Below are 20,593 nucleotides of genomic sequence, written 5' to 3' on the forward strand. Positions count from 1 at the left end.
TTGTATCTTATATCTTGGGTATCCTAAGTTTTTGGGCTAATATTCACTTATCAGTGAGTACATATTGTTTGAGTTCCTTTGTGATTGTGTTACCTCACTCAGGATGATGCCCTCCAGATCCATCCATTTGCCTAGGAATTTCATAAATTCATTCCTTTTAATAGCTGAGTAGTACTCCATTGTGTAAATGTACCATAATTTCTGTATCCATTCCTCTGTTGAGGGGCATCTGGGTTCTTTCCAGCTTCTGGCTATTATAAATAAGGCTGCTATGAACATAGTGGAGCATGTGTCCTTCTTACTGGTTGGAACATCTTCTGGATATATGCCCAGGAGAGGTATTGCTGGATCCTTTGGTAGTATTATGTCCAATTTTCTGAGGAACCGCCAGACTGATTTCCAGAGTGGTTGTACAAGCTTGCAATCCCACCAACAATGGAGGAGTGTTCCTCTTTCTCCACATCCTCGCCAGCATCTGCTGTCACCTGAATTTTTGATCTTAGCCATTCTGACTGGTGTGAGGTGGACTCTCAGGGTTGTTTTGATTTATATTTCCCTGATGATTAAGGATGTTGAACATTTTTTCAGGTGCTTCTCTGCCATTCGGTATTCCTCAGGTGAGAATTCTTTGTTCAGTTCTGAGCCCCATTTTTTAATGGGGTTATTTGATTTTCTGGAGTCCACCTTCTTGAGTTCTTTATATATATTGGATATTAGTCCCCTATCTGATTTAGGATAGGTAAAGATCCTTTCCCAATCTGTTGGTGGTTTTTTTGTCTTATTGATGGTGTCTTTTGCCTTGCAGAAGCTTTGCAACTTTATGAGGTCCCATTTATCGATTCTCGATCTTACAGCACAAGCCTTTGCTGTTCTATTCAGGAATTTCCCCCCTGTACCAATATCTTCGAGGCTTTTCCTTATTTTATCCTCTATAAGTTTCAGTGTCTCTGGTTTTAAGTGGAGTTCCTTAATCCACTTAGATTTGACCTTAGTACAAGGAGATAGGAATGGATCAATTCACATTCTGCTACATGATAACCGCCAGTTGTGCCAGCACCATTTGTTGAAAATGCTGTCTTTTGTCCACTGGATGGTTTTAGCTCCCTTGTCGAAGATCAAGTGACCATAGGTGTGTGGGTTCATCTCAGGGTCTTCAATTCTGTTCCATTGGTCTACTTGTCTGTCGTTAAACCAGTACCATGCAGTTTTTATCACAATTGCTCTGTAGTACAGCTTTAGGTCAGGCATCGTGATTCCACCAGAGAATCTTTTATCCTTGAGAAGAGTTTTTGCTATCCTAGGTTTTTTGTTGTTCCAGATGAATTTGCAGATTTTCCTTTCTAATTCCTTGAAGAATTGAGTTGGAATTTTGATGGGGATTGCGTTGAATCTGTAGATTGCTTTTGGTAAGATAGCCATTTTTACAATGTTGATCCTGCCAATCCATGAGCATGGGAGGTCTTTCCATCTTCTGAGATCTTCTTTAATTTCTTTCTTCAGAGACTTGTCTTTCACTTCCTTAGTTAGAGTCACGCCAAGGTATTTTATATTGTTTGTGACTATTGAGAAGGGTGTTGTCTCCCTAATTTCCTTCTCAGCCTGTTTATCCTTTGTGTACAGAAAGGCCATTGACTTGCTTGAGTTAATTTTATATCCAGCTACTTCATTGAAGCTGTTTATCAGGCTTAGGAGTTCTCTGGTGGAATTTTTAGGGTCACTTATGTATACTATCATATATCTGCAAAGAGTGATATTTTGACTTCTTCTTTTCCAATTTGTATCCCCTTGATCTCCTTTTGTTGTCTAAGAAATCAGTGATTCTTGATAACAAGGCCAGCCAACACACATCTCAGGCACTCTAAAGAACAGAATGATGGCTGATCTTAGAATATAAACCTCTGGTTTTCCCCTGGTGTTGGGGATATGGAAGTCAAACCTGATGAAGGAAAAGGTGGGATGGAGAGCAAGGTGCCCAGGCTCCTGTGACTCCTCAAAGAGTCCCAATCTGCATTAGATCTAAGATAGCTCCCAGAACATGGGTGAACCAGCATAAAGGAACAGAGGTCAAGGTGGTGGCTACTTCCCCTATCTTCACGAAAGTCCAAATAGGTGACAAAGCTGCACCTATTTGAGGTGTTACCTCATCAGGCAGGGCTTTTATTGGGGCACTGTGATGGTGTGGTGAGATACGATTGGTGGAGGATTTAGGGGCTTAGGATTGGTTCAAACACTGTATATGCACTTTTGTGCTGGACAATAAACTTAGTTCTGCACCCTGATGCTGGTCTCCAGAGTCTAGTTTCCCAAGAATCGTGTGATGATGCGATTAAGTTGCTTTACATCCTCCATCCTTGGTCCTGTTCCCACACCCTGATGCATATTAAGACAACGAATACAGAAGAAATAGCAAAGCCCCATTCAAACCCTTCTTCAGATCAAGGAACACAGTAGAGATTTAGAGCATTGAAGGTTAAAGGAGTTGGAGGTTGGGGCAAGATGTTTTTGCACTGACAATAGTAATGGTAGACCACCTGCAACCTTTAAAACTGTTGGAACCAGTTAGGGCCTCAGTCCAGAAATGGGGGGTTTTCTGTGTTCTCTACCAACTCTGTAGTGTCTCAGAACTGCAGCTCCTCCCGCCTCCATGTAGCATTTTTTTTTTGAGGTCTGCAACATCTCTGGAGTATCTCTTGGTTTTGGCAGGAGGTTCCAACTTCTTTTGGGTAATGTTTGGAATATCAACCACATTTTGGACATGTGAATGAGCCCACACAATTTCACTCGGCTTGTTGGCACTTGTACAAAATTATCTCCCTCTTTCACAAAATTGCCTGGAACCAATAAAAGGCAGCTCGCCTCCGAAATAAATTCATGGTTGTTCACCACCAAATGTGAACTCAGACAAGATGTGATCGCCAGAAATTTTATGGTTCACAAATGTAGATATATAAAAGGGCCTTTCTTTGTTTATTGAAGAGATATGAATGTTTTATCAAGAATTCTTATACACAAAGCCAACTTTGTGATAATGTATTTCTATGGAGTTAAATCATCCCATCTTTCCCACAAAAAAAAGGGCATGAAATGAATTAGAACTCTCTAGAAGCCTTTACAATTTATAGTCTCCATATTAGAAAAAAATGGATGGATAAAATGCACAGCACAAGGAATTGTAAGAGATGCGGCTCATTGAAAATAGTAGAAAAAACTATGAAGTAAGATAAAAAAAACTAATAAGAAATGTATAATGAAAAGTAGAGTTGTAACTTGTGGGCAGTTCAATGAGGTGGTCTCACTACCCATGGCCACCAGTTAGTAGTCCTACATCATGGTGCATGCCCTTCTGATAGCTCTTTAAGGCCACGGCTGTCCTTGAAGAACATATTGACTCTCGTTTGACAAGGCTGCTCTACTTGATATTTCTCTGTGAACTGATATCCACCAATGTGTACATCCCCTATGTAATTCTTCCATTGTTGGTGACACCTTTTGTTGTTTTGGATACACGGAGACATCCTTCCCTATTTACTCACGTACAGACCTCATTTTTGTGGAAACAATACTGGTGACCAAACAACTCCATTGCGTAAGTGCCTTCTTGCCCTACCCTGCACATAATTATTTTCAAACTGGCCAGTAACTCTGCTGGCTTCTTGTAAATGTGGCTTGGATTCATTAAGAGCTCCTGGATTTTCATCAGCTGGAAGGAATGTCAATGCAGACAAATGACGCATTTTTGACATTAAAATTTTTGTCATTACCCTATCATGTGGTCAATCCACTCGTTGAAAATTTCCACCAAATGCACTGGGTTGAATGGAAAAAAACCAAACCCGATTGGTAACATATTGATACTTACCTTCAGAATCCTTGAACATATCTGACTCCATGTGTGCCATTATCACCAGGGAATCAGACGAAATTCATTCTCTCATTCAAAGTTTGCAAAATATTTAAATAGCCATCCCGGATTTTCCACTTTCCTTTCAAAACCAGAAACGAATGGCTAGAATTTATGATTTCCCTGGTGGCGCGCATGTTATATGTATCTGACTTAAACATAGTGGGAGCAATTTTGAAAGTAAAGCATGCAAGTTTGTCTATGTTATATTCAGTGGTTACTGTAAGAATCTGTCTCTTTCAATAGGCAAATCATTAACCAAGATTATACTCACTACTCAGTCTGCTTTGTAACATGGGCGGAAACTCCAGTTATCAAATGACTTTGAGCCAAATGTGTGCTACTCCCCGACAAAGGGCGTGACACTAAGTATGTAAGGGGTGCAGATAATACACGATTGAATAATTTACCAGAACCAAAGAAAGCATTAGTTGTTCACCAGAACTCAGCTTTCCATTCCTTTTACATAGCACTTTTGTTTTTCATGGGAATGGCCATTATCAGGCTTCAAGCTTTCAGAGAGTCAGCATTTGAAACATTAAATATTTAACTATAATGACCTGGTATTTTTATCTTTAAGAGAGATTTGGGTCTCAGGATTTCAAGGTCTAAGAGGTTATGAAATTCTGAATCTTTTCTTTTGTTGGCTTGTCCCAGTTTACATTGTCAGTGAGTTTCATATTTTCAGTTTTCATATTGCTACTTACTTTCATTTCATTGCAGCTCTAAGAATTCCATTTAGCATCTCTTGCAGGTTAGATGCATTTCTTGTGAGTCACAAAGATTGGTTGTAAACTCTTCCACGTTTTGTTAGTCTGTGACTGTCTTTTATGTCTTTATCCCTGTCTCTCATTCATTTCTAAATGACAATTTTACTGGGTATAGAATTCTTGGTTGGCTTTTGAGGGGGGCGTGTTTTTGTTTTTGCCATTTGGCTTTTGGTACTTTGATGATACATCCCATTGCCTCTTTAAAAGCTTTAGCTGATAAACTTAGATTCTTGCATAGATCTCTTTTCTTTTTCTGATTTTGAGATAACTCTTCTCTCTTTTGACAATTTGTTCTGTGTCTCATGATATCATTATTTGACTTTTTTTTTCCCCTTTCCTTAGAGATGTTTAAGCTTTAAGAATCTGGCTGTACATATCTCTTGCACAACATAGAAATTTTTATCTATTCTTCTTTTTGCAATTTATTTTTTAAACTTAAAATATAACCATAGTGCCCTTTTCTCCTTCTCCTATCTTCCAAAATCTCCCATGATTCATGTATCTGCTTACTTAATGTCATCCTATAGATACATTATGATGTTTCACTTTTCATTTTTCGTTTTCTGTAATTGCATAATTACATTTGAAATTGTTTGAAATATTAGAAAAATGTTACTGCTCTTTCTCCTGACTGGGTTCTGACTCATCTTCACTGGTTTTGTTCTGTTTCTATCAGTTGTGTGGTTATGTTCTTCATGTAGGATTTCTATGGTTCTTTTCTATGATTTCTTTCCTTTTTATTTATTTAACTTCTGGCTGTGCACCATTTCCCTTATTTCAGCTGTTTGTTGCATCTTGCTTGCCTGGCTCCTTACTAGCCCCATAGTCTTGAGTTGGTGTTTGTGCATTTTTGAAGTTAAAAATTCTTTTCTTTGAAGACTGGTTTCAGCAACTAAAGCTCCTTTCCTTTTGGCTCCTTGTTGGCCTTATGGGGTAGTCTAAATATCAGTTGAGTGGAACTGAGTCCTGTCGCTGTTGTTGAATCTGTAGTTGCATCTGTAGTTTTCAGTGGTCCTGGTTAAGACACACTGCCTATTTATGGTTACCAAAGTCTTAGTATTGTGGGCTATGAGCAAGGAGCTTCCTATTCTCTCACTTGCCAACCCAGACATTTGCCTTTAAGGTGAATATTACCATGACTAGATTTTAAGTGTCATAATATTCCTTTCTTTCTATCTGTCCTATCCTTTGCTCTGTTCTGTTTTTTTTCCCCTGACTTTTAGATTAAATTAAGTTAGAAATAGCATATCCATTGCCATTTCTTTCTATCTATAGCCATAATTGGTTTGCTATTTCACTGTTCATTTTATTGTTTAACTTATCATTATATAGCTTCTTCCTGCGTATTATAAGAAAATTTTAGTAATTTCCAATTTCTTGTTCTGTATCTCTGTATTACTGTTGTCATTAACTCTCAAGTATGCATTATAATCCCACACCCCACTGGTTTTATTTAAGTGAGAAGCCATCCATATTTTTCAAAACAGAAATAATGATGAAGGCAATCTTAGGTATTTAACTATATAGTTACAATTTTAGGTGCCTCTGTTTCTGTGTTCCCTATATTTCCTTAGATATTGTATTTCTTTGTCTAAATCACTCTCTTCAACATTTATTTTAATATGGGTTTGCTGGTAGGCAATTTTTTTTTCAAATTTTATACATAAAGAAATCCTTGCTTTACTCTTGTTTTTTTAAAAGATATTTTTACTAAGAGCAAAAGATTCTGTGTAATTTTGAGGCCTAGAAAAGGCATAATCAAATAACAGCTTACATATATTAAACTGTAAATAACATTGGTACTGTAGAGACCAAGGCTGAAAGAAGCTCAGACTGGCCTTGAAGTCAAACTGCTTTGAATCCCCCAGGCCTAGAATCTTAGGCATAACCCGCAATGCCTGAGCCAGGACACTAGTGTCAAAAAGAAACTGGTAGCTTGTGACCCCATACACTTTTTCCCAAAAATACTTGGAATGAGATTTTTAAAAGTTCCACTGTGTAGTATATGGGGAGCTCTGCATCAGAAAGAGACAACATGCTCATGACTTCCCACAATGTCAGAGTTTGTTGAATTCAGAAAATAAATTCAGAAAAATGGCAGTTTCAGAGACTGAGTTTGCCTGATAATTTCACTTTCCTTGGCAATTTGGCTTAGGCAAATGCATTTAAATTTTTTTCAATCTTAATTACTACTATAACTCTCATATGACATATCACATAGTAAATCTCCCTCCCTCCCTCTATCTATCTATCTATCTATCTATCTATCTATCTATCTATCTATCATCTATCTTTCTATCATCTATCTATCTATCTATCTATCTATCATCTATCTATCTGTCTGTCTGTCTATCTATCTATCTATCTATCTATCTATCTATCGAGGTAGATATAGATATCTATGTGGGTTATAGATTGGATACAAAGGATTAAAGAAGCCACAGTAGTTTTTCAAGAGGTTGCAGGAGTTGATAAGACATGTGAATAGAATCTGTATTGATAAATTATGGGATCCAAGCCCCCTGCAGAAAAGAAGCTGCTGCTATGCAGTCAGCCTGTGGATCACAGTTTTAGAGCAATGAAGCCTAGATGATTCCAGCTACGAGGCACAAGTGCAGACCTAGGTTCAGGTGTGGAAGGGGCAGGGTCATGGGTGGAGGTCTTGATGGGCAAACAGGAAGACAGACAGACAGCAGTTAAGTAGGCTGTGTCAATATTATGAATCAAGCAGAGCTGAATGCCCAGAGATAGCACAGAGTTCTCTGCCTGCTGGTATTAGGAGCATATACCAGGTGTCAGATGACAGGTTGATGGGGCCATTGTCACTGTTAGTGGTGACCATCCACTTTTTCATGGGGTCTAGGGGAGGGAGTTATACCTATTCCTTGGTCTAGTGTTTCTGATAAGTTCTTTTACTTGATTTCTCTGATTTCTTGATTTTACTTGATTTATGATTTCAATATACAAGCATGTGGTCCCGCAGTCTCAGTTCACCCAAATAAATTTGAAGCTTACTTCCATATTTACTATTATAAATGGTGTCAGGTCATGATCAAGCCTGTAATAAGATGGAGCAGAGGCTTGCAATGAGGTCTTGTCTTTAGTCCTCTCTGTGCTGCAATGAGGGTTTACAGACGGGGTCACCTCCTGAGCGTTAGTGCCTTTCTCTGTGTATGATGATAACAGGATCTTCCCCACCAGCTTTTCAGCTCTGCCTGATCAACTGTAGAGTGAACACTTGGAATCCTCTCTAGGTCACCTTGTTGTTTGTCATCTCCCCCAGTTTTCCTGTTAGACTCCTTCCTCAGCCTCTCCAGCTGCAAATATCTGCTTTGAAGTTTCAGAATCAGCTGGCATTCGTTTTCTCTTAAAGTTGTCTATGTCTGTCCATCTTTGTTATAGTCGATTATGTTTCTGCCTTGGAGCTTCTGGCAAGCTGTTGAAGGAGGTACCTATAACTACCATGTTTCTGGACCCTACGAGGAGATGTTCATAATGCTTCACACATTCCACAGTTCTTCACAGCCTGTGAACCGTCATGCCACTAAAAGAATGTCCACATGAATACTGTTGGGGGAAGTAACCACGTGAAGACTTTAGAAAAAGACCCCCTTGGGCCCAGGTAAAGATCATTACTGAAACGTCCTTAACAGGTTTGCATGATTTTCACGTTCACTGGCTTTAGATATAAAACAGTTGTTAATATCACTGCTCTCTATGCTCTCTGGCCCACAGCAGTATTTGAAATGTAGTCTAAAGCTGTTTAGAAATGTTAGTGATGTTCTTATGTGTTCTCAACAAAGCCAATATCTCTTCAGAAAATATCCTGAAGACCTCAAGAGCTTTCTGTGGCTGGTGGCCTGTATCTTCATGTTGGCAGTTGCTGGCATTCATGATAAAATATCTCCACGAATGAACCATGTCTCTGCTATTGTTGTGGTTGAAATCTTAACTGTGAAATCTGGACCCCTTTGAGGGTATGAACTGTCTTCTTTCTAGACTCTGACCTTCTAATAGAGTGACTCTCACCCTTCCCAATGCTGTGACCCTTTAATGCAGTCTTCAATGTTGCACTGACCCTCCTAAACCATAACATTATTTTCATTGCTACTTCGTAACTTTAATCTTGTTACAGTTATGAATTATAATGTAAATGTCTGTGTTTCTTCATGGTCTTAGGTGACTCCGGTTAAAGGGACATTTGACCCCAAAAGGGATTACAGTCTTCAGGTTGCCTTGGAAAGACTCCCTTGGACTCAGGTAAAGATCATTACTGAAATGTCCTTCACAGGTTTGCATGATTTTAATGCTCTAATACATTTACTATTCCCACCAGCAATCCTTCTTTTTTTTAAAATCTTTTTTATTAGATATTTTCTTTATTTACATTTCAAATGTTATCCCCTTTCCTAGTTTCTCCTCCAAAATCCTGTTATCTCTTCCCTCCTCCACCTGCTCACCAACACACCCACTCCCTCTTTCTGGCCCTGGCAGTCCCCTATACTGGGGCATATAACCTTCACAGGACCAAGGGCCTCTCCTCCCATTGATGACCAACTAGCTATCCTCTGCTACATATGCACATAGAGCCATGAATCCCACCATGAGTTTTCTTTGGTTGGTGGTTTAGTCCCAGGGAGCTCTGGAGATATGGGTTAGTTCATATTGTTGTTTCTCCTATGGGGCTGCAAACCCATTCAGTTCCTTGGATTCTTTCTCTAGCTCCTTCATTGGGGACACTGAGTTCTGTCCAATAGATGGCTGTGAGCATCCACTTCTGTATTTGTCAGGCACTGGCAGAGCCTTTCAGGAGACAGCTATATAAGGCTCCTGTCAGCAAGCTCTTGTTGGCATCCACAATAGTGTCTGGTTTTGGTGGTTGTTTATGGATAGATCCCCAGGTGGGGCAGTCTCTGCTTCACACTTTGTCTCTGTAACTCCTTCCATGGATATTCTGTCACCCCTTCTATGAAGGATCAATGTATCCACACTTTGGACTTCCTTCTTCTTGAATTTCATGTGTTTTGTGAATTGAATCTTGGGTATTCCGAGCTTCTGGGCTGATATCCACTTATCAGTTAGTGCATATCATGTGTGTTCTTTTGTGATTTGGGTTACCTCACTCAGGATGATATCCTGAAGATCCATCCATTTGTTTAAGAATTTCATAACTTCATTATTTTTAATAGCTGTGTAGTACTTCATTGTGTAAATGTACCACATTTTTTGTATCCATACCTCTGTTGAGGGACATCTGGGTTCTTCCCAGCTTCTGGCTATTATAAATAATGCTGCTATGAACATAGTGGAGCATGTGTATATGCCCAGGAGAGGTATTGCTGGATCCTCTGGTAGTACTGTGTCCAATTTTTTGAGGAACAGCCAGAGTGATTGTACCAGCTTGCAATCCCACCAGCAATGGAGGAGCGTTCCTCTTCCTCCACATCCTCGCCAGCATCTTCTGTCACCTGAATTTTTGATCTTAGCCTTTCTGACTAGTGTGAGGTGGAATCTCAGGGTTGTTTTGATTTGCATTTCCCTGATGACTAAGGATGGTGAACATTTTTTTAGATGCTTCTCAGCCATTCGGTATTCCTCAGCTGAGACTTCTTTGTTTAGCTCTGTACCCCATTTTTTAATAGGGTTATTTGGTTTTCTGGAGTCTAACTTCTTGAGTTCTTTGTATATATTGGATATTAGCCCTCTATCAGATTTAGGATTTGTAAAGCTATTTTCCCAATCTATTGGTTGCCATTTGTCTTATTGGCAGTGTCCATTGCTTTACAGAAGTTTTGCAATTTTATGAGGTCCCACTTGTTAATTCTTGATCTTACAGTATAAGTTATTGGTATTCTGTTCAGAAATTTTCCCCCTGTGTCCATATCTTTGAGGCTCTTCCCCACTTTCTCCTATGTAAGTTTCAGTGTCTCTGGTTTTATGTGGAGATCCTTGATCCACTTAGATGTGAGCTTTGTACAAGGAGATAAGAATGGATCAATTCGAATTCTTATAAGTGCTAACTACCAGTTGAGCCAGCACCATTTTTTTTTTTTTTTTTTGAAAATGCTGCCTTTTTTTCCACTGGATGGTTTTAGTTCCTTTGTCAAAGATCAAGAGACCATAGGTGTGTGGGTTCATTTCTGGGTCTTTAGTTCTATTCCATTGATCTACCTGTCTGTCATTGTACCAGTACCATGCAATTTTTATCACAATTGCTCTGTAGTACAGCTTGAGGTCAGGCATGGTGATTCCCCCAGAGGTGCTTTTATTGTTGAGAATAGTTCTTTCTATCCTAGGTGTTTTTGTTATTCCAGATGAATTTGCAAATTGCTCTTTCTAACTCTATGAAGAATTGAGCTGGAATTTTGATGGGGATTGCATTGAATCTGTAGGTTGCTTTCAGCAAATAGCCATTTTCACTCTATTAATCCTGCCAATTCATGAGTATGGGAGGTCTTTCCATCTTCTGAGATCTTCATTGATATTTTTCTTCAGAGACTTGAAGTTCTTATCATACAGATCTTTTACTTACTTACTTAGAGTCACACCAAGGTATTTTATATTATTTTTGACTATTGTGAAGGATGTTGTTTCCCTAATTTCTTTCTCAGCCTGTTTATCCTTTGTGTAGAGTAAGGCCACTGATTTGTTTGAGTTAATTTTATATCCAGCTACTTCACTGAAGTTGTTCATCTGGTTTAGGAGTTCTCTGGTGGAATTTTTGGGGTCAGTTATGTATACTATCATATCATCTGCAAGTAGTAACATTTAGAGTTCTTCTTTTCCAATTTGTATCCCTTTGATCTCCTTTTGTTGTCGAATTGCTCTGGCTAGGACTTCAAGTACTATATTGAATAGGTAGGGAGAAAGTGGGCAGCCTTGTCTAGTTCCTGATTTTAGTGGGATTGCTTCACGTTTCTCTCCATTTAGTTTGATGTTGGCTACTGGTTTGCTGTATATTGCTTTTATTATGTTTAGGTATGGGCCTTGAATTCCCGATCTTTCCATGACTTTTATCATGAAGGGGTGTTGGATTTTGTCAAGTGCTTTCTCAGCATCTAACGAGATGACCATGTGGTTTTTGTCTTTGAGTTTGTTTATATACTGGATTACGTTGATGGATTTCATATATTAAACCATCCCTGCATCCCTGGGATGGAACCTACTTGATCATGATGGATGATCATTTTGATGTGCTCTTGGATTTGGTTTGCAAGAATTTTATTGAGTATTTTTGCATCGATATTCATAAGGGAAATTGGTCTGAAGTTCTCTTTCTTTGTTGGGTCTTTATGTGGTTTAGGTATCAGAGTAATTGTGGATTCATAGAACAAATTAGGTAGAGTATCTTCTCTTTCTATTTTATGAAATAGTTTGAGGAGTATTAGAATTAGGTCATTTTTGAAGGTCTGATAGAACTCTGCACTAAACCCATCTGATCCTGGGCTTTTTTTGTTGATGTTGTTGGGAGAGTGTTAATGATGGTTTTTATTCTTTAGGGGATATGGGACTGTTTTGATCATTAATCTAACCCTGATTTAACTTTGATATCTGGTATCTGTCTAGAAAAATTGCACATTTCATCCATGTTTTTAAGTTTTCTTGAGTATAGGCTTTTGTAGTAGGACCTGATGATTTTTTGGATTTCCCCAGGTTCTGTTGTTATGTCTCCCTTGTCATTTCTTACTTTGTTAATTAGGATACTTTTACTGTGCCCTCTAGTAGTCTGGCTAAGGGTTTATCTATTTCATTGATTTTCTCAAAGACCAGCTCCTCCTGGTTTGGTTGATTCTTTGTATAGTTCTTTTTGTTTTCACTTGGTTGATTTCAGCCCTGAGTTTGAGTATTTCCTGCAATCTACTCCTCTTGGGTGAATTTGCTTCCTTTTATTGTTTAGCTTTTAGATGTGCTGTCAAGCTGCTAGTGTATGCTCTCTCCAGTTTCTTTTTGGAGGTGCTCAGAGCTATGAGTTTTCCTCTTTGGACTGCTTTCATTGTGTCCCACAAGTTTGGGTATGTTTTGGCTTCATTTTTTATTAAACACTAAAAAGTCTTTTATTTCTTTCTTTATTTCTTCCTTGACCAAGTTATCATTTAGTAGAGTGTTGTTCTGCTTCCATGTGTATGTGGGCTTTCTATTATTTATGTTGTTGTTGATGATCAACCTTAGGCTATTGTGATCTCATAGGATGCATGGGACAATTTCAATATTTTTTGTATCTGTTGAGGCCTGTTTTGTGACCAATTATGTGGTCAATTTTGGAGAAGGTACCATGCGGTGCTGAGAAGAAGGTATATCCTTTTGTTTTAGGATAGAATGTTCTGTAGATAGCTGCCAGATCCATTTGATTCATAACTTCTGTTAGTTTCACTGTGTCCCTGTTTAGTTTCTGTTTCCATGATCTGTCCATTGATGAGAGTGGGGTGTTGAAGTCTCCCACTATTATTGTGTGAGGTGCAATGTGTGCTTTGAGCTTTACTAAAGTTTCTTTAATGAATGTGGATGCCCTTGCATTTGGAGCATAGATGTTCAGAATTGAGAGTCCATCTTGGTAGATAGCAATCCTTCTTAAATACATATTGGGATGTATTTATTGATAAGATCTGGAGACATGGGCCCGAGGCCCAGCATATCTGTTTGAGAATCTAGAGCCTTGCATTTCTTCACTGCTTGGTCTTTTTTTTTTTCTTTTTTCTTTATTTTTTTCCACCGTGTGGTTGCTGGGATTTGAACTCTGGACCTTCGGAAGAGCAGTCGGGTGCTCTTACCCACTGAGCCATCTCACCAGCCCCCCACTGCTTGGTCTTAAGGAAGAGTCTTCTCCTCACTGAACCTCAGTCCTTACCTCATTGACTGTGAGCTTTACATGAGCCAGCTGAGGAAACCCTGCCACTGAACCTAGGCCCCGGCTTAGCCCTTAAATATTGCCATTATACTACTTCCTATCTCTGTCACAATGAAATGTATATGGCTTTTCACAAGTCACATTTTGTCTTTAAATTTTACTGTTTTCCACGTAAGTGGATTATGATAGAGTTTAGCTCTAATATTTGATAATAATTCAAGAGAGGAACTATAATTTAGACTTGGGACTTATCATAAAAATCTATACCAGTTTCTACATTCTGATGTTCCAGAAACACTTCTCAACCTTTGACAGCTGACTCTCAGGTTCCTTTTGGTCCTCCTGTCTTTTCTGCCAGAAGCCCTGGGACTAACTAGATGAAGATGTCCTTCTTAGAACTTTGACAAGAGACTCAAGATCCCAACCCCTTCTGGTTGTTTAGTGGGTGCTTGACTTATCAAAATGTGTGTGCTTCGGATGACTAGGCAAGGCCCCTCCCAACTCTGATACAATCTCTGCCAATACATGCTTATGTTAGACAAGAGATTCGGGGAAAGCAGATGGTGAGCTCTTTTCTCAGATGCTCTATGGACATCACCTGAGTCTGAAGAGTGGTCACAGTCCTCATCCTTCAGAATAATTGGAGCATTTTATGTAGCTTGCCTAGGTTTCTTTCTTAAATCTGTAATAAAGGAGTTTGATTACTCCTCAGCCTACTATTTGGCACCATATAAAGGTAATGGATACTTATTGGTGTCTTATAAGTATTACAGGATTCTACACAAACTGTAATCAAAACATTTTATACTAAACAATGAAAAAAACAATTCCACCAAAATAACTTTTTTATACCAACTTAGAGTTTGGAACAGATATTATTTATAAAGTAGGATTTGTTTCTGAGTATGTTTTGGTCTTCAATTAAATTCCTTTTAAACTCAGGCTCCATGGTACAATAGCTCCAAAATTAGTAATAATAAAACATTAGTTACACTGGTGGGTAATGGCTTTATTTAAAATAAGATGAAGTGTTAACTCAGTGTCTCCCAGGACTCAGTAAATGTCTTTACACAGCTATCCAGAGGCCGCAGCCATTACTAGATTATTAGCTTGGTGGCTGAGATACATAGAACACTTTATGTTTTCTGTAGGAGTTTCCCCTTGCTATTATGTCCGAGCCTCACAATTCCTCTGAGGATCTTTGGTATAGCTCCTTTTACTGGCAGAGGAACTAAGAATCAAAGACGTTTGTTTGCTTTAAATCCCAGCACTCACAGGAAATAACAAAGCCTGGGAAGCTATGAAGCAACCCAGGGTTCAGGGCAAGGGTCTGCTGCCAGACCATAAGCCATGTGGGCTCCATCACTACATACAGTCAGCACACATGAATGGGAGTCAGGCCTACTTCATGGAGATAGGCTATGTAAAGTGTTCAACATGGGATTAGGCACTGACACATAATGAACTAGGTCATTCTTCATCTTCCACTTCATTTTCCACTGGAGTCCTTGGGTGTTGACAAACACAGCCACAGGCAACTTACAATTTACGAATTTCTCCAAACCACCCAGGAACACGTTCTTCATTACCCAGCCTGAAACTGACTACATTGCCACTTTCCTCCCATTGTGTGTGCCCAGGCTGTTGGGGACTTTTCTCCACTCTCCCTTCCCCTCCCTCTGGCCTGGGAGCCAACGATTCATCCCTTTGCCTTGCCCCAGCTTTGGAACCTCCAGGAGTGGCAGGTGGCTAAGGGGGGGGGGCAATGATATATTGTGTCAGAAAGTGAGAGAAGAGAAAAATCTCGCAAGGAAATGCTACTCATCCTTCCTGGGCTTCTCTCCTTCACTCAGAGCATCTGCTTCTGAGCTCCCCTGGAGTAGCCTTTGCCCTGCATCTAGAGAAGTACTTGTCCTGTGGGCTCAGGCAGACTCTACCCTCTGAGAAGTTGGCAGGAGCACGAATTCACTTGTCTTCCACACTTGCCTACAGACTAAGAGCGCAGATGTGGAGCAACAGGCTCTTTGTGCTCTTAGAAGTTCTGTGGACAATTCTGATGTGTGTTCAGATTAGGAAACCATGATTTTCAAGAAAGAATGTGAAATAAAGCAGAGAGCCTGGACAATCCACTTCGATCCTTGCCGAGGACTGTGCTGTCCCTCCAGGCTTTTCTCAAAGCCTATACACTGGCCCTAGAGACCAGAACCTGGGGCTGGAGGTACTTAACTAGCTAACTTTTGCTTTGTGGGACAGGAGGGGGCTGAAGAGGTGTCCAGTCTGCTATTTGCTGAGGGCTGACCATGGGCTATGTACTTGTCACCCACTGTTTCATTTAATTTTTAGTTTAACATTCTTGAAAGAGATTTTATGTGAGTAGTTGGAGACGTCGGGAGTTGTGCTTTGAGAAAGTTAGAGAGAAAATAGAGGAAGAGGTGCTGATGCAGAACCTTGGAGAACACAGACTCCCCATAAAATAGAGAGAGCTCATTTACTGAATCATTATGCTGCAGGGCAGACTAAGGACCAGAAAGGAGAAAGCGCTCTCCCAAGATCATGCAGAAAGCCAATGTCTACCAATGCCTAATTCCATGCTCTGTTTATGCCTTATCGATAAACAATTTCTTGCATTTTAAAACTGTTTTGAATTTTGTATGTTAAGGTAAATATGAATTTATAGAAAAGATGCAATGATAGCATTCTCTGACTCTTCTTCCTGCCTTTTCTCCTTTACCATCATTAAGATCATAGGGGAGATGCTTTAATTCTGCGTTCTGAGTAATTGTGGATTTATGCTCAGTTATAGGAAATATTATAAATACTCTCTGTGTAGCCTTAGGGGTACTTTGCCTAACAGGAATATCCTATGCAGGATTTATATGGTTGTCCAAGCATTCTCTCTCTCTCTCTCTCTCTCTCTCTCTCTATATATATATATATATATATATATATATATATATATGTATGTATATACACACACATATATGTATATATATATGAATATATATATATATATGAATATATATATATATATATATATATATATATATTCAACCTCATTCAAGCTGATATTCTCAGCTCTCCTCTGAAGAGACACTTGGACCTTTCTGAAGAATTTTCTAAGCCTCCAAGGGTTTTGCCATCCATTGTACAAGTAGAAGGGGGTGGGAAGCGTGTACACACAGGATTGTAGGAACTGGAAACCCTGGGACTGTCTTTGGGAGGGATCCAGAACCCAGAGCCAATCTCTACGGAATACTTAGTACTGGATACTCATCCTGTCTACACTGCTGAGCCAAGCATACATTCTTTGTGCTCCCTTGTTTGATGCTGTGTCCCTCCTCCCAGTAGGTGTTCACTTCAGCAACTAAGGACATGGCTGAATAAATGAACTCCAGGCAGGTGTGTGACACAGAGGCAACCTTCATTAAAAGAGCAACTTTATTGCTTGGACACAAGGATAGCCAGAGCTTGCCAGTCAGAAACAAAGCCAAGAAGTGTGTGCCTTGCTAAGGAAAAGAGCCTCTAAAAGCTGCCAGGGATGTAGTACGCTGGAGTAAGCCTCTAGAACTGGAGCAGTGGTAGTTCTTTTAAGTTTTGTGACTCCTGGGGCCCTGTGGCAACTTGTCCTCACAGCTCTGACTTACTGTATTCCTGAGTAAGTCCAGAGAAGTCCAATTCATGTGTTCCTGGGTAATTTACATGATTTTCAGCAAAATGCCACAATTGGGTATGAGCCGCTGGATGTTGACGGTAATGCTTTCTCTGTTCCTTTTGAAGTCCAGTCCCAGCTGGTCCATTACCAGACAGCAAGCAAGAGCAAAGGACACAGTGTCTGAGGGTGGTGTCTGTCAGAGCACTACAGCCTCCAGCAAGAAGTGGGAGAGGTCCTGAGCTACCAGCTCTGCCATGCTGGCTGGCAGGACCTGGGAGAGGTGGAAACAACTTGGGGCTGCAGAGGAGCTGAGAGGTGCAGAGGAAAATGGGGTCACCAGGTGAACACCAGGCTTGCTTTTTGTTCAGCTTTGGTAAGTTAATTTTCTCCCCAGGGCCATGTCCACCTCTTCTGCAGACCGCCTTACTGGAATTCATGATCTCTGTGGACCCAAATAGACGATTAACTTATTTTAATGAGACTTTAGTGTCTCATGAATATTATTTGGCACTGCCTAAATAAATGCTTTTCCAAGAAATATGTTTCACTCTCATGCTCATTGAGAAATACGTTTTACACAGTATGCACTGTATGGTGCAGATCAAGTGACTGAAAGGAAAGGGTCAATAGTTTCCCTCCCTATAGAACAGGCCAATAAAACATTTCAGAGGCTTTCCTACAAAGGATGCAAGGTTTCGCTGTGGCAAGAAGAGTCTACAGAAGCTGTAATGGGAGAATTATAAGCCCACAAATAACAAATCTGGAGACTTCAGCACTTGGGGTGGTAGGGTAGAATTTGTTAAAAAATGGGTTGCACCTGAAAAGAAGATCTAAATATAACGAATGAATTACGCGTACTTGTAAAACAGGGCCAGTCATCCCAGGCGTTATTTTAAGTGAAGAAGCTAAACATCAAAGGCAAATGTTTTATGGTTTCATTTATATGAAACTTCTACAAAAGCAAAACAATAGAGAGACAGGAAGCAGACCAGAGGCTTGCTGGGGTAAAGGAATGTGCAGAGGAGGAGGGGGTGCTGTGTGGGGTAAGTAGAGAGAGCCCTAAAACCCGTGATGGCTGCAGAAACTTAAGAAAAGTCGGCACACTGTACACTGCATAAACACAGGGTGGGAAGGCAGAGGCTATGGGAGGCACAGGGACTGACAAAACCAAGCCCGACGTGGAGATGGCAGATGATTCTGCTCATTTGTACTCTGTTCTGCAGACATGCTGAGTTTTGTCTAAACTTCTCAGTACTTCTTTGTCTCCTCACACCACATCCGCAGTATCATTAAACCATGTGCGGTTTAGAAACAGTTGAAAACCATAAGAATAGGTGGACGATGCTTAGATTTATCTTGGAAACTAATTTTTTTTTTTGTAATTTTTTTAAGGGCAGGATCTCACTGTGTTGTCCAGGATAGATTTAAACTTTTGGGCTCAAGTGGTCCTCTTGTCCCCAGCTTCCTGGGGAGGATGGGATTGTGACACCGGTTGCCTACATGCTTCTATACAGTAACCAACAAATGCCGTGAATAGACCATGGAAAGCTGTGGTCTCGGGCACACACGTTTGTCATGTTTGCGGCTGGTTCTGACTATGTGTGAAGCACAGGGAAGGCAGTTTCTCTTTAGGCTTTAGGACAGAAACTAGCCACCTGCAGCCTAGTTCCCTGGGCTGCTAAGCAGCTCTGTGGCTCTGGTCTTGCTCCAGTTCCATCAAGAGCATTCTCTGACCTCTATCTCATACCTGCAGAAGCAGAACTTCCCCTCTGGCATCCCAGTGTTCCAAGCATCATCTCCAAGTGCCAGGGATAGTTATGAACCTTATTTGCAACCATACCTTTTGGGTATTTGGTTTTGAGAGTAGTCCCTGTTAGCCTTTTCTTTAGGCTCCGCCTAACAGTTACCTAGCAACAGCCAGGTACCCTTGTATAAAAGGACTCTCCCTCCCCACTCTCCCTCTCTTTCTCCCCTCTTTACCTATTCTCTCTCTTCCCCATGTGTCCCCAGCCAGCCTCTTCCCCTCTTTCTTCCTCTCGCCTTTCTCTTTCTGTCCTCTGCCCTCTTTCCTCTGCCTCTATCCCCATCTCTAGATTCCAAGTGAACTCCCTTTTATATTAGGCCTGTCATATGACCTAATTGTCCAGGGTGACACCTTGGCAGAGCCATTCAAGGTCTCCCCTCACCGAGGCATTTTATAAAACACAACAGTTGCAAAGGACTGGCTTGTAATAGTCAGGGTTTCTATTGCTGTGAAAAAACATCATGTCTGAAAAAGCAAGGTGTGGAGGAAAGCGTTTATTTGGCTTACACTTCCATAGCACTGTTCATTATTAAAAGAAGTCAGGACAGGAACTCATACAGGGTGAGAACCTGGAGGCAAGAGCTCATGCAGAAGCCATGGAGGAGTGCTGCTTACTGGCTTGATTTCTCTGGCTTGCTCAGTCTGCTTTCTTATAAAACCCATAACCACCAGCCCAGGGATGGCACCACTTACCATGAGCTGAGCCCTCCTCCGTTGACCACTAATTGAAAAAATGCCTTATAGCTGGATCTCATGGAGGCATTTCCTCAACTGAGGCTCCTTCCTCTCTGATGACTCAAGCTTGTGTTAAGTTGACACACAAAACCAGTCAGTACATGGCTCTAATTTATGATTAAAATGCCATTGCTTACAGTCACACACACACACACACACACACACACACACACACACACACATCTATGTCTCAGAGAATAGGGCTTTGTTTCAGTAAACACAGCACTCACAGCTTCAAAGCTTCAGATGAGTGAAATGGTAGATAGTAGGTAGAAAACCTAAAGTTCTGAGACTCTGTAGTGATAACCTCAATCCTTCTGCTTTTCAGCCTCCTAGACCCTTCTAGCAAAACGGAAAGTGTCTCTGTTACTCTTCCACTGCTGTGATGAAATTTGCTCAGAAGCAACTTAAGGGAGGAGGCAGAGGTTTTGGTTCATAATTTCAGAGAAATCTCAGTCCATCTAGGTGGGGAGGCCTGGCAGGGGCATGTGGTTCTGTATATGGTAGGAGGGTAGGACTGCCTTACAGAGTAGCACCAGGAAATGTACAGTGCACACACATACACCCACAGTGACAGAGACAGACAGACACACAGACACACACACATACACATGGGAGAAAGAGGCAGAGAGAGACAGAGAGAGACAGACACACACGGGAGAGAGAGGCACAGAGAGACAGAGAGAGAGACAGACACACCCACACATAGACAGAGAGATATACAGACAGAGAGAGACACACATGGAGACAGACAGACACACATGGGAGAGAGACGCAGAGAGAGAGACAGAGAGAGAGAGAGACATATACAGAGACACACCCACACACAGACACAGAGATATACAGAGAGACAGAGACACACACATGGAGACAGACAGACACAGAC

The 20,593-nt window shown here is 40.5% G+C and overlaps 1 protein-coding gene across 4 annotated transcripts in view; it reads left to right on the forward strand.

Moving 5' to 3' along the window:
• The window catches only part of LOC110311866 (uncharacterized), a 44,948-nt gene that overhangs the window by 11,298 nt on the left and 13,057 nt on the right, over nt 1-20,593 (forward strand). For 2 of the 4 annotated variants that reach the window (XM_085832296.1, XM_085832297.1), the window contains exons 3-6: nt 8,074-8,293; nt 8,490-8,648; nt 8,851-8,931; nt 17,294-17,541. The gene's annotated coding sequence lies outside the window, so the exon portion shown is untranslated. The remainder of the gene's footprint in view (nt 1-8,073; nt 8,294-8,489; nt 8,649-8,850; nt 8,932-17,293; nt 17,542-20,593) is intronic. The other 2 variants (XR_015045751.1, XR_015045750.1) reach the window with 2 other exon arrangements.

The sequence above is a fragment of the Mus caroli genome, unplaced genomic scaffold (genome assembly GCF_978045245.1).
Source record: "Mus caroli unplaced genomic scaffold, Mus_caroli_1 scaffold_17, whole genome shotgun sequence".
NCBI classification, from domain to species: Eukaryota; Metazoa; Chordata; class Mammalia; order Rodentia; family Muridae; genus Mus; species Mus caroli.